This window comes from Prionailurus viverrinus, chromosome B4 (assembly GCF_022837055.1).
Source record: "Prionailurus viverrinus isolate Anna chromosome B4, UM_Priviv_1.0, whole genome shotgun sequence".
In the NCBI taxonomy this organism is placed as follows: domain Eukaryota; kingdom Metazoa; phylum Chordata; class Mammalia; order Carnivora; family Felidae; genus Prionailurus; species Prionailurus viverrinus.
In genome coordinates, this window is record NC_062567.1 from 62,356,635 (window position 1) to 62,371,811 (window position 15,177).

The window sequence follows — 15,177 nt, forward strand, 5'->3', positions numbered from 1 at the left end:
ATGGAAACCAATAAGCTCCATTATTTTAAATTTCAATATGGTAACTGGACTTTTAACATTTCTCTTTTTTTTTAATTAAACTAAAACATTTCTTTAAATGAGTATTTATGAAATGAAAATTTGGAAACTAAGAAACAAAGAAAAGAGTGAGTATATAATTATATATGCATAAAGGCACATTTGACAACGAATAAAATGATGTTTTAAAAATGTAATAATGTTGAGGGGCACCTGGGTGGTTCAGTCAGTTGAGTATCCAGCTCTTAGTTTCAGCTCAGATCATGATCTCATGGTTCATGAGTTCTTGCCCTATGTGGGTCTCTGTGCTAGCAGCACGGAGCCTGCTTGGGATTGTCTTTCTCTCTCTCTGCCCCTCCCCCCCTCACTCATGCTCTCTCTCTCTCTCTCTCTCTCTCTCTCTCTCTCTCTCAAAATAAATAAATAAACTTAAAAAGTATATTTAAAAAAATTACCCCGGACATATTTCTCAAAGTTCTGGTGGCTATAAGTCCAGGATGAAGAGAAGCAGGCTCTGTAATCTCATGGTCAGGTTTCTGGTAAATACTCTCTTCCTCAGGGACCATCTTCTCTGTGTCCCACACCTCAGCAGGGGCAAGGGACCTCTCTGACCCCTTATTATAAGGGGACTATTCCCGCTTATGAGGGCTCCACTCTCATGACCTAATCACTTCTCAAATGCCCAACCTCTAAATACCATCACATTGGAATTAGGGTTTCAACATATGAATTTTGGGAAACACAAACATTCAGTCCTTTGTACTTCTCTTTCAGACACAAATTCCCAGAAATTAGCTCAGGGTATGGAATACCAGTAAATTTTGTAAAATTATAGATTGTCTTCAGTTTTAGCTAATAATTGTTTGTTTACTTAGAACTTTCATTTATGCCAGAGGTTAAGATCATGATGAACATTTTATACTCTTAAGAACAATTCCTAGTATCTTTTAAGATGATTGACATTCAGTGTTTTTTGAACTTTAGAGATTTAAAAAAATGTGTTTAATACCTGTACATTCTTGGCACACATTGCATGGGTGCCAATATGACCCATTACAGTATTTTGAGGGAAGAAACTGATGTTTGATGAATTCTGTGTCTGACACTGTCCTAAACTTTTTCACATATATGTGAGCCAATTTTATTTTGAAATTAAGAGATGTTAAGTAAAATGGTCAAGTATTTATAGATATTATTTGTTGATAACAATAAGGATTTAAGGATTTAAACTCAGGGGTATCTGAGTTTAATTTATATAAATTATAGTAGGAGTGGTGATGGGCTTCCCAGACAAGGTGGTATTTTACCTGGGATATAATGGTACAGTAGAACTTTGCTACATACAAAAGGGCTCAAGGGAACTTCTAGATTGAGAGAAATTATATCCTTGGTGTCTCTCTCGCTTCTTCTACTTTCTATCCCTCATTCTAGTACCCATTGGTGACTGTATTTTGAGATGGCAAAAGTATACATCTGACATTCTTCAAATTTTCTCTAGAGTGAGTCCAAGCTTCTCTGATTTTCTCTACCTGATTAACCTCATCCTTATAAAACCCTATGAATGAAAATAAACTAATATGAGAAAAAGAAAATTCTGTGTCATAAAGTTAATATTTTCAAATATTTTTGGAGTGTAGTCTCACACTCTTATTGTTAACCAGGTTGCATGTAAGTGTTAGATTGGGGTCACAATGAGTTAAGAACTTCAGAACATCACAGAAATGTAAATCCTTCCAAACAGCTAGAGCAGCCTAAGGATTTTCAATTCAGGGAGCCATCTCTTCATTCTTTGAAGATTATGGCATCAATAAAAATTATATACAAAGCCATGAAAAATGGTTCTTTGGAGATATGTCCTTTGCCAGAAATCAATTTTGCTCATCAGAATGTCTCTGACTGCTATCATAAAAGATAAAAATCTTAGGGTGAGAAGAGAACTTAGGAGGTCATCTTTGTATTCTGATAGGACCAGATCTAATCCTGTTTTGAAATATGATACTGTTTTGATTAGACCCTCCCAGGAAAAGAGATGATACAGGTTTTTCATGTGCCCAATTAATGTCGAATAGTCTCCTAGGTAAAAAAAAACTTTCTATCTAGTTTATATTATCCTTGTTTCTTAGTAGAAATTGAGGGTTTATCCTTGCTTTCCTCCTCCATCCCTCAATTAGATGCCCTTTATATCTTTGAAGAAGATTATTAATCCCTAAACTTTAATTTCCATTTTAAATAGTCCTGGTTTTCAGAATATTTCCTCATAGACATTATTTTTCTGCTTTTTAAACATCTTCTTTAATTAGTAATAAGCCATTTCCAAATTTCACACATTATTCTTTGTCCATAATGCCCAGAAAAATGTATATGACCCTAGATGGTTATATGTAAAGAGTTGAAGGATTTGGACCTTTGCAGAGGGAAATAAAAAGGAAAACTTACGATTTTACCACCAATAACTACAATTTTATGCACTGAAAGTATTAAAAAGAATGACAAGTGGCAGTCATGAGAGGCAAAAACCAAGGCAAAATGTCATAAATAAACACCAATTTCATGTAGAAGAGTGTGCAGGAAATTGGGGTGGGAAGGAGGGAACCAGGACTTTTCACAGCCCTTGCCTCAATCTGGGCATAATCCTCAGGTATAATGTGCTTCACTGACTTGAGTGCTTGTAGTACAGAAAATGAACACAAGTCCCTCATGAGGTCCACTTGCTACCTATCAGCGTGATCATAACCCAACCAACTCTGGGTGTCACAAGAAACGTATGTCCAGTCCCCTACACTCCACTCCATGTTGTGTGCTACGGTGTTAGGCTTGTTTATGAACCTCATTATCTTCCTGTTTAAGGGTCATTCTGTTATTTATAGCCACACCTGCAGTCACCTAGCCCCCACACAGGGTTTGTGCCTGTGGTTTTTCCTATCTCTATGTGTAGCCATAACTCACTTATTAATTAAATTGCACAAAACTTTTCATACTAGAGAATTCAGACATAACAAATGAACATAATGGGCAGAGTATATAATTTCTAAATGAATGAGTGGATTAGAATGGGGGTAATGTTGAGTTACTGCTTCCAGTGTGGAGACAAGTTGACAGCAAGAATAATCATATAGCAAAGAACATTTAATTAACAGAAGAGAAAAACAACTAAATATAAAGAACCCCACAGGAAATTAACCCTTGAACAACACAGGGGTTAGAGGTGCCAAGTTCTGTGTAGCAAAAAATCTGGGTATATCTTTGGACTCCCCCAGACTTCACTACTAATAACTTACTGTTGACCAGAAGCTTTACCCAGAACATCAACAGTTGATTAACACATATTTTGTATATTATCACACACTGCATTCTTACAATAAAGCTAGAGAAAAGAAATTGTTACTAAGAAAATCATAAGGAAAACACATTTATAGTAATATCTCGTAAAAAAAAAAAGTCTACTAACAGGCAGAACTCCTGACAGTCCTGAGTTTGTCTTTTGTTTCCACAGTGTTTGGACAGAACAGACCCAAGGACACCCTTTCTTCCAATCTCTGGCCACCCTCCAACTTCCTTTCTAGTCACAACCTTCAGAACCATCTTCTCAGCTACTCTTTGCCCCAAGGACAAGCCAACACTGGTTTTTGAGCTCCAGATTTATCAGAATTATTCCACCTAGGTGGAGGCTGCAGTCAGATGCCTGCTCAACACACATTTGTGGGCCTCCTACAATTTGTGGCTCTGGAGGGTATGAACCACTTCTTCCTGAGTTGGCTGGGGAGAAGCATGAGGGTTCCCAGCATCTTTTGATGATGCAAAACTAGCATGCATTTATGTCTTCTTAAAGGACAAGTAGAATCTGTCCCAAGATGTGTGGGGCTGAATCCCAGATGCTGTAGGAGCCCCCATGGTCCTGAAAAAGAGCCTCAAGTAGCCCCTTCTGGAGCTGCAGGACGGGTTCTACTGACATAGACACCCAGCTCCTCCCTTCCTGCAGAACTGCTTCCCAGGTGAGGAGGTGAAACTCAGCAAGAGGATGCGCCCACCTGACTCACCTCAGCAGGCTGGACCCTCCTAGGTCCAGGGCGCTGTTCTCTTCCAGATGCTCCCTCTCAAGGATGACTAGGAGCTCAGCAGCCTCAAAGGACCCCCTCAGGCCTCCCCCTGGGGCCAGGGCTTCTGCCTGAGCCTCTCCCTGCATCCACTAGCCAGCTTTTTAGCTACCCAGGAGCCTTCTCCCAAGGTGTGGGTGAAGGGGAAACAATAAAGCTTTTTGTAGAAAAAGAAATCTGTGTATAAGTGGACCTGTGCAGTTCAAACCTGTGTTGTTCAAGGATCAACTGTAATGAGTAAAATACGTTCTATCCCAGTGGGTTGTGACAGGATAGTATTTGAAAAATAGATTCTCATTCTCCATTCACCCTTATCTTCTTTGGACTTTCTGACTTTCAAGGTGTTCTTTACTCAGCTGATGGAAAAAAGAGCAAGCTTGGAATAGTGGAGTGCAGTGTTTGGTTTTGTTTTTTTTCTTTAAGAGAGAGAGTGCCACATGCATGTGAGTCAGGGAGGGGCAGAGAGAGTGGAAGGGAGGGAGAGAGAGAAAGAGACAGAGAATCCTAAGCAGGCTCCATGTCATCAGCACAGAGCCCAACATGGGGCTCAAACTCACAAACCGGGAGATCGTGACCTGAACCAAAATCAAGAGTTGGATGCTTAACTGACTGAGCCACTCCAGGCACCCCTGGAGTCCACCCTTACAGGGTGACCCAAAACAACAGCAGCAACACTTGGGAACTTGTTTGAAATGCAGATACTCTAACCTCAACCCACAACTAATGAATCAGACTTGGGTTTTACCTGCAATGTGTGCTTTAATAATTATCTCTAGGTGATTCTGATTCTGCTCAAGTTTGAGAACTTCTGATGAAGCAGATCCCTCTTTAGGACTGAGATGCTTATTCCTACCTTAGCTCCTGGGAATGTAGATTATCCATGGCTCTAGGAGTTGCCTGTGACCAAAAGGAGCAGCCTTGTCCAAGGTGAAGTCCCTCTCTTATCCAATGACTTGCTGGTGAGAGGGCTTGAAGCTCAGCCTTTTCTTTAATTTAGGGCATCTCTGAAGAGATGCACCTGTTTCTGAGCTTTCTGTCAGATCAGCTGTGGCCTCTGTTACACCTGCATCCTGTTGAACTCTTCCTTTACTCAATCCTGCTCCCCTTTGATACTTAAGAGATATTATTCCTGAGAGCACTCCCCACATTTCCTTCTTAGTGCCTGTTTCCTGAGGAACCTGAAGCCTCTTGGCTTTCACATTGTTGGAGGTGATCATGGAGAAGATGTGACCTTCAGTTGACCCTCGAGCTGGACCTAGGAATCAGGGGCTCCTCACTCCCTCCCTCCTTCCTTGGAATGTACATTCCACATACTATTTCCACACTAGAAGCAGCTTCAGTGGCACAGTCTTGACAGAGTAATGTGTTGTTAAGATCATGTAGATAGTATAATGTGACTGAATTGTGTTAAAGCTGCTGTGTAAACCTTCAAGATTCTGGAAGGCTGGTGTGGCAACCTACTCATCTTACCAGTCTTGTAAGTTCCCTTGCTTATTAAATCTGCCACCTACCAATCTGGGGTGGTCTGCCTCTTCCTCAGGGCTCTCCTTTCCTTCTGTGTATGGGGGCCAGTTTCGAATTTCACCCAGGGAACCTCTGAAGTTGTAAAATAACAGGTGTTCCAAAAGTCCACATATTTGTGTGGGAGTGGAAAGGAGTCCACCAATTAAAAAACAAACAAAACACAAAGATCTGTGAGGAGCAACTTAGGGTCCAGGAGTTTCTGCTAAGCCAGAGAGGAGAGAGCCCAAGGCAAGGTGACAAGTGTATGGATAGTGGTAGACCTGACTGAGAAGGACCCCATACCCACCTTACTGGGAAGATGCCTCCAAGGGCCCTGGGGAAGATACAGCAGGGTCATATCTAGGGATCTGGGAACTTGGTTAGCCTTGTGGAAATTCTCATGGCCTCAAGTATGTCACTGATGGAATAGAGACAGCTAAGTTCCTGCGGGGACCAGACAGAAACAAGGAACATTGTTGGACAACCTGGATAGATTGACAAGGAAGATGGGATGACATACATCTGTGTAAGTACTTTTGTGGTCACGTGACATCGAAAATTGGATTAAGCACCCCTCCCCCACATCAACCACCAAAAGATGTGCACTATAAGAATCCACTTTTCATTGGGCATTGTATGTCACTTGACAAAAGGAGAAAAATTTATGGAGTCTGTGTTTCTTTTCCCATGTCAAGATATGATACAAAAGATTAAATAAATTGTTAAAAACTAAATTTATAATTTTTTACACCTAATCATGAACTAAGATTTCTATCTCCAGCACAAAGTGGAGACTATATTTTTTGTTACATAAAGTATATTAAAAAGAACCAAACAGGGCGCCCGGATGGATGGCTCAGTCAGTTAAGCATCCAACTTTGGTTCAGGTCATGATCTCACCACTTGTGGGTTTGAGCCCTGTGTTGGGCTCGGTGCTGACAGCTCAAAGCCTGTTTCAGATTCTGTGTCTCCCTCTCTCTGCCCCTCCCACTCCCTCACTCACACTCTCTCTCTCTCTCAAAAACAAATTAAACATGAAAAACATTTAAAAAACCCAACAACTCCCTGTCCAATAACTCAGAGCACAGAAGCTTGCAATGGGCAACAACAGATGATTCCATTTCAGCTGATCTTTGCTGAGGCGTGTACAGTAGTTAACAGATTCGGAGAGAGAATGACAGTTGAGGAAAACTCTGCTCTTTATAGAACTTTGAGCAACTGTGAACACAGACTACTTTCAGAGTTCTTAGATAATGGCAGTTTTTATACAGAGGTCAGCCAGAGATGGACTAAAGTGGATTATAAGAATAAGGGCTGATCTGATCTAGAAAAGATTGTCTTTTTATGGTTTTCACAAATATTTCTGTGAAGAGAAATTAGTTATCAATAGGGCATGTTCTCTTGATGTGGGCATATGATTATACTGTGATGAATAAGAGCTACATTTATTGAGTGCTTACCATGTGCTGGGCACTAGTCTTGAGTTTAAAGCGTGTTTCAACTACTGCTAATGAGGGTTCTCTGAATCAGGTGGACTCACCTGTCAGGTGTAGTCACTGCAGTGATGCTCAAATTAAGTAGACCTTTTAAGCTTCCTCATTACATTATAGAACCTGAATATGTTTGGTGAATTCCTAGTCATTTAAAAAATTGTATCGATAAGTTAAATGATCATAAAAATTCTACTGTGAAGGAGAAAGAATTTAGAACCCAAAGCTTGTGGTGACTTGCCATAGTTATAAATGTTATTAAATGTACATTTAATTCACAACTATGTTAAAATAAAACCTTATGAATCTATGAATCATTGCTCTTCTAATATTCTACAGGATTCATTTTCCCAAATTTCAAATCTTTATTACTTCAACTTTTGAATTAAAAAAAAATATATTGCCTAAAGAAATATATATATTCTAGCATTTGGCCATTGTTTAGGGACTGACAATCTGTTCTGTTTTCTGTTCTCCTGCTTAGAATATGGACATCGAACACCTTGTTAATCTCGTTCAGAGAACAGGGTGAAAGGGAACAACAATCCCTAACTTGAAAATTTGTACTTTATTATCATTTTGCATGTTTTTCCATGCTTTGTTTAGCAGGTTAAATAAGAGTTGATAATACTGTATTATTATTTTAAATCATAATAAGGTTCTTGTTATTAGGACCTTCAGTCCTTGTCATTTTTATTTATTACTGACATTTTGTTTGCCCCTTTGTTTTGGTGTTCAGTTTTATAAACTACTTCAAGTTAGAAATCCTAACTAAGATGGATTCTACAAGAAGATACTTTCAGTTACTGTTTCTCTTCTCCCATTTTTAGTAGGTTTAAAAAATTTTTTTTCAATGTTTTATTTATTTTTGAGACAGGGAGAGACAGAGCATGAACAGGAGAGGGTCAGAGAGAAGGAGACACAGAATCTGAAACAGGCTCCAGGCTCTGAGCTGTCAGCACAGAGCCCAACACAGGGCTCGAACTCACGGACTGAGAGATCATGACCTGAGCCGAAGCTGGCCGCTTAACCGACTAAGCCACCCAGGCGCCCCTTTAGTAGGTTTTATATAAGGCTAAGTCAAACAATATTCTTTATTATGACTTTTGGTTCTGTGAGACTCCTAGAGAGTCTCCTCTAGCTTCTATAGACTAGCTTCTATTTTTTCACTTATAAAATAAATTCCCACCGTCTACTGACTATATACTGTATACAGTTGGCAAATTATAACTGGTGGATATAAATAAATTGTGCAGAGGAAGAGCAACTCCTTTGCTTTTCTGGCCTGCAAAGGTGTTGTTTTGGCTATATTTTACTTGTAAGTTAACCTGGGTTAGCCTATTTGAGACAAAAATGTCTTTATTATTATAATTAGGTCTGTTAGCTGCCTATCAAAATCTGGTCTCCCTTTCTTCCCAGTTTAAGTTCTTGACAATGGAATGTGAACAGAGGTGATGGGGCTGCTTGTGGGCCATATCCCCTCCTCACAGACATGCTGCCATTCAATCTCTTCCATGCCCATGAAGACCCCTGAGGGACCCCTGAGAACCAAGATCCTGAGAACCTGGGTCTTTGAATGAGTTTATAAAGCAGAGCCACCAGCATGACTTTTCTGAAATGTGATAGAGAAATTTATTTCCTTTTTTCCCTTTGCCACTGTATTTTTTGGTCTCCTTGACATAGTTTTAACTTAATATACTTCCTATCTGGCAATAACACTTCCTAAATATTATAGTGATTTTCTGAACTTGATGTTTTCATTATTTCTACAAGACAAATTAGGCATTCTTGAAGTCCTATTCTTGTTTCAAGCACCATAGATGGCCAATTAAGCATATTGGGATAAAATAAATCAATCACCCCAAAAATATTTACTACTTTCCTTTATATCTTTATCACTGTATTCAATTCTTGGGACTATAAATGTCTACATGACATCATTCCTGCTGATGTTGATGGGAAATGTTTTCACTCATATTATAAGCTTGTTTTATATATGTTTTAGGTGATCTTTTTACTGAAAATGTTATTTGACCTCACTGTGTACTAGTGACATGGTACGGATAAAAATGAAGACGAAAACATGGTTACTTGCCTCAAAGAATTCACAGAAGGAAAACAGTATTTAAATATACATTGTAATTTGCTTTTGATAAATGCTGACCTCTTTGAACTTCACTACAACTGAGAAAATAGATTTTATCATACTTTTTGGTAGATGATGAAGTGGAGACTTAATAACAGATCATGATAAAGATAATAACTATACTAATTGACCACCTACTAGTAGATCCTGTGTTTCCTTCTTGGGCCAAACTCTGCTGGGAGTGGGTGCAGTCAGCACAAACCCCCAGATGATCTGGTGGGCCCTGAGAGAAGCAAGGGCATGTCGTGCCTGTTTCCTGATGGAGCCCAAGGAAACGGCAAGACCTGGGGGATAGTTTTACAAAATTTCACGTGTCCTGGTGAGGGGCAAGGATAGTAGAATGATTCCCAAGCAAGGAAGCTGCGTCTTTTGTGGCACCAGGGTTACATAAGAGCAGAAGACTGATTTCAGTGTGCCAGAGAGAAGTGTGAAAGTGACAGAGGGCATTAATCTACCACCCATTAGAATAGGCTTCTTATTATGAAGACTATATAATTTATAGTTCAGATATGGGTACTTTTAAAAAGTACTCTACACCCAACATGGAACTTGAACTCACTACCCTGAGATCAAGAGTCACACGCTCTTCTGACTGAACGTTCACAGCCGGGCACCCCCAAATAAGGACACTTTTGAAGGTGAAAAGGGGAACTCTTGGTAATTAATCCAGATTAGCATATGTAAAGTGGGACGAGAGCAAATTGTGAAAATGGTTACTTTCCTCTTATAAAAAGAATTAGGATGAGTTACACAAAAAACAAACAAGTTCTATTTCTTGCACACGCGAAAATACAGACTAAAATTCACACCCAACACAAAAGGCAATGCTTACACCAGAATCTGACTTTGCAGATCACAGAAATATGTAAGGAAGATGACTTTTTCCTTCTTTCCACATTCTACACTTTTGAAAATATGAGGTAGGGGCATCTATACTCTCTTTCACTTTTTGCTAACTCCTCCATGTACAAAGAGGAATGATTTATCTCTTGGTGAGATGGCAAGGATTTGCCATCATGTGTTCATTTACTGCTGACAGTGAAATACAGAGGTAAGCATCCCTTTAACAATATGACCTACCTTACTTCTCTCACTGAGTGAAAACACTGGAATTTTCTTTCTTCTCCTGCCATTTCTCTGCCTCCAAACCGACATCTACTTGGGCAGGCTCTGTTCCTGTGCAGAGGGCACGGGCAATTTGGGGTGGCTGGTCCAGTTTTGCAGAAAATGAGTGAGAAGCTTAATTTTGAACGCAGGTCCAAGCCATAGTCTCTATTGCATCTCTACTGGTAGAAAAGCAGGTATTTTAATTCCTATCTGGCATCTGTGTGCATTCCTTAATTTGTTTCAAACTAATTAGGGGAAGAGATTTGTCTAGCCCTTTAGAGACATAACACACCGCAACAGTATGCCTTGAATGATTTAGATTATGATTCAGGTGAGAGATGTTCTACTGGAGACAGTTATTATATGCTTTGCTTGGGATCCAGATGCCTTCCAGAACTTTTATGCCTCAAGCTATGCTTAAATAGAATTTTAACTTTTGTTAAACAGGACACTTTTTAGGAATTGATCCTACTACTTGGCAATAGATTAATGTAATATGGCCTTGCATTACTTAGGGCTTTCGGTTTATTTTCTGGTTGTAGATACCGGGTGGGGGCGGGGGAGAGACTACTTCTTCCCTCGTTCCCAAAAATTTCTTCCGATTTAGAGAAGTCGGTTTAGAGAACTCTTCTAGTTTCGGCAATTTAGGGGCAATGCTGGCCTCGCTCCACCCGTTTCACCCTGTCCCAGAAATACAGAAGGTCCCACCTACATGTGGTATCACTTTCGGAGGTTTCAATTACCTGTGGTCAGCGCTGGTCAGGAGGAAGACGATCCTCCATCTGGAATCCGCAGAAGGTCAGGAGTAGTCTGAGGCTACGTCACACGCCTGCGTCATTCCCCTGACGTCATCTTATCACGCAGGCATTTTATCATCTCACATCAGCTCGAGAAGGGTGAGTACAGCACAATGAGACATTTTGAGAGAGAGAGAGAGACATGTAACTTTTATTATAGTATATTGTTCTAATTGTTTTATTTTATTACTAGTTATTGTTAATCTCTTACTGTGTGTAATTTAGAACTTGAAATTTATTATAGGTATGTATTTATAGGATAAAACAGCATATAGGGTGCGATACTATTCGCGGTTTCAGGCATCCACTTGGGGGTCTTGGAACGGATCCCCCATAGATAAGGGGCGACTACTATAACTTATATAAATTTGGGAAGGATCAAGTGAGCATGCACAGTTCAGCCCCCTTTCTTTTCTCTTATAATAAGGCTGTCTTCATGGAGGGGTTCTCTTCTGCCCCTCTGTGCTGCTCTTATCCAGCAATGCCTGTGATTGGATAAGGGAAATCTGCCTGGCCGTGGGTTCAATTAGCAAGGCTATGTAGCTCTTGTATTAAGCTGTGAAGTGGCCTTTGATATAGTTCTTTACAATAAAAGGGTGATATTTTGATATCATTTGATCAGCTATCTCTTTTACTCCTTTTATTTCTTTATGTGTATTGGGCCACCTCCATGTTCTGACAGTGGAGTGATGATTTTTGGGTTGTGAGTGAACTAACTTGTGGACATATTTGGGTATTTGCATAAAGTAAAAATTATTTGTGTGGTATTTCTTAGGAATACCTAAGCATTGCCAGCAGATAGCTATGCGTCATTAAAGAGATCTTTATTATCCCCTGGAGGGATGCTAGGGTTGACAGGCTATTTTGAGTGAAATAGGTAATATAGGCAATTATAAAACTCAGAAAAAGAAAAGGTGTTACTTCTTGCAATTAAGTCATGTTTTTGTCTACATCCACCTGGTTTTCTCCTTTTTGCTTTTTTCCTTCTTCACAGCTGAGCTTAGTGATTCCTTCAGGCCTCAGTAAACAGGGAGGATCCTGGAGGTTCTGGATGTTCTGAATGGAAGAGCCCTTTCTTACTCTCTTCTGGTAGGCACTGTTATGTCACCTGGCCTTTTCTCAGTAATAAGAGCTACTATTTTGGAGCGTCTGTAATGTTCTAAGACTTTGAATAAGTTATTTAATTTTATCATCATGACAATGGTATTTTTACTAAAGAAGAAACTGAGATCCTGAGAAGTTATATGGCCACAAGACAGAAGCAGAACTTGAAATTAAATCTCTCAAATTCTGAGATTTATACTTGGATGATATGTAGGAGAAAGTAATCAGATTAAAAATATTCGTTATCTGACCTCTGTAGGTATATGTGGGGAAACAAAACCTGTTATGAGTGTTCTCTAATTAACTGGTAGTGGAGTTTGCAATATTGGTCTGAAACTTCTTTAAATGGATAGATCTGGAGTAACACTTTTTGATCAAGAGCATAAACTGCGCTGAGAGACTGTGTCACCATGAACGTTGTCCAGGGGAAGGGCTTTGACTATCTTTTTGCTTAGTTCAGATCCTTTACATTAAACACAACAATATCCATAATGTTTACTACATGACATAGCAGATGGCATAGTGTTGTAAATATTTTAATAGGGTCACCTGAGGCAGTGGTAGTTGGCTATGGCAAACACTGATTTGAAAAATCTGAGCTGTCAGAGCAAATTCTTGAAAGTCCCATTTTAGCATTCATGATATGGAAAAAGATAAGACAGTGTTCACTGTCAACACAATTAAATTTTGATCCTGAGATGGAATTCTGTAAATATGTTTGCTTGCATGGGTCTAAGAAAATACATTTCACCCTTGAGGAATTTTTACTTCTCTTGAACATCTCATTATTGTTTTCTCTGTTGTCTTAAGGAGGTCAGTCTTAGAGCTTTGTGTAGAATGATGTTTCCTGCTTTATTGCACTCTGCCATACTTAAAGTAACACAATGAACCTGGAATTCTGACCAGCAGGTTGGAGAGTAGCTCAAATGAATCTGCAGAGGGAATTCTGGCAAGGACAACTGGCATATGTAAACCTGGCAGCTGGGCTCCTGTTGTATTTTATTGTATTAATAGTTAATTAATCCTTTTTTCTCTGAAATAGCTTTATATCCTGGAGGTATTAGCTCTTGTTAATCAAATCTCTTATGGTATGAGACAGAGCTGGAAATAAAGGATTTTAGGCAACTAGCCCTCATTTGTGGCTTCATCAGAAATATTGGCCTCTAAAACCTAGCACAGATCTGGCAGGTGAGGTGCTCAAAAACATTTTGAATGATGAATGTAATAGTCCTGTATTCTTATTGAGTACCTATAGGATTCCATACCTGTGCTAAACCTTTTGCAATATAATTGTGTTTAAAATAGACCTACCTTTCAGCAAAATTCCTTGTGTGTGGTGCTACTGCAAACATGTACCTTGCTTTATAAAATAAGTGAGTTTCTAAATTTAAAGAATATATTAAGCACATACCACAGGCCAGAACTTGTCTTCCCTTAAGCTTTGGCAAATAAGTGATGATGCTCTTATTCTTCCACTAAGTACATGGTGACTCAGACAAGTTAAGTAATTTATCTAGTATCACAGGCTTGTAAGGATTCACTCTGGATCTTTTTCACTATAGTTTTAGTACATCTAGCCATCTTTCAAATGAGTGGGAGAACTTGAAAATAAAGGATTTTTGTAGTAAAATAGTCCTTATAGGGAACACACTTAAAAATAATGCACATTATCCTTCTATGTCTTTTGTAAATTTGATTTTTGTATGTTAATTTAAATTATATAGAAATATCAGTGTTATTTTCAAAACATATATTGTATATATGTTTCATATTCAGCCTTGTAATATGTTTGGTACTTTATGCATATTATTTTATTTAATTTTTATACTCATATAAAAATTAGTATATTATTCTCATTACAAAAGGGGAAAATAAAAGAACAGTGAGGTTAAATTACTTGTCCAAGGATATATAACTGAGAAATTGGAAAACTGTGATTTTCTAACCTAAATTTCCTTAAATCTTATAGGTTCCTAGACCTATTATAGAAATTTCTAGAAGAATATAAATATTGCCTGACTAAAACTTAAGTCACAATAATTGCCAAATTTTATTATAACATTAGAGGGAAATATCACATTGTTTTAAATAGTCTCTTTTTGTCATTAAATATAACACTAACAATTTTGAGTTTTCGAATAAATTTAATTTTACAGAAAATTTGCATCCTTTTGAACAGATATTGTCTCGATGTTTCTTCAGCCATTACAATCTAATAATCAAATAAAACATAATTTTCTCAGATGACAGAAAGATAGGAACATACGTAACATTATCATTGTGACTTTTTTTATTGTTGAACTTGTTGAGGAAAAACATTTCTACTAATAAATTCTTATAAGAGTATTTACTTCTTTCACCAAACTCTTCACAATGAGACTTGAGAGATGGGTGACTAATATTCTGATTTTTTTTTTTAAGCCAGTGATAGGAGTTCTGAGGATTGCTTGATGCAGGGATTAAAATTGCTTTTATCCTGCAGGCACATCCTGGGTGCAGAGGTGACTTACCTCTTGTTGTCTAGTCTGCTTAGTGAGTGGTGTGGAATAAGAAAGTCAATACATTAGCAACAGAGGGTTCAGAATGGATATTGCTTGCTTGATCGGCTGTGCAGGCTGATACCTCGCTTGAATAACTACACAGGGAAGGGGGACTGCTGGTGTTGTACAGGTTGTGGTAAAGAGAGGGAGACCCAGAGTAGCTTGGGGAAACAAGCCATCTTCCATCAGGATCCAGTCCTTATGTCTAATTATTTTCCCATATGCTTTTGGCATATAATATGTTAATCTGTTTTCTCTTGTAGGCAGTTACCCCAGTTTACAAGTGTGTGCACAGATATACTCAAAGATATGAAAGTGAAATAAACACGGAGTCAACACTCAGAATTCCAGGACTGCTTCATTTTTCTTTATAAATTT

The 15,177-nt window shown here is 38.6% G+C and overlaps 1 long non-coding RNA gene across 1 annotated transcript in view; it reads right to left on the minus strand.

Annotated features, from left to right (window-relative positions):
- LOC125171099 (uncharacterized) overlaps positions 1-10,530 on the minus strand; it is a 67,031-nt gene extending 56,501 nt beyond the window's left edge. Inside the window, exon 1 of the long non-coding RNA XR_007154187.1 lies at positions 10,332-10,530. This is a non-coding gene — a long non-coding RNA (uncharacterized LOC125171099). The remainder of the gene's footprint in view (positions 1-10,331) is intronic.
- Between the last annotated feature and the right edge of the window lie 4,647 nt (positions 10,531-15,177).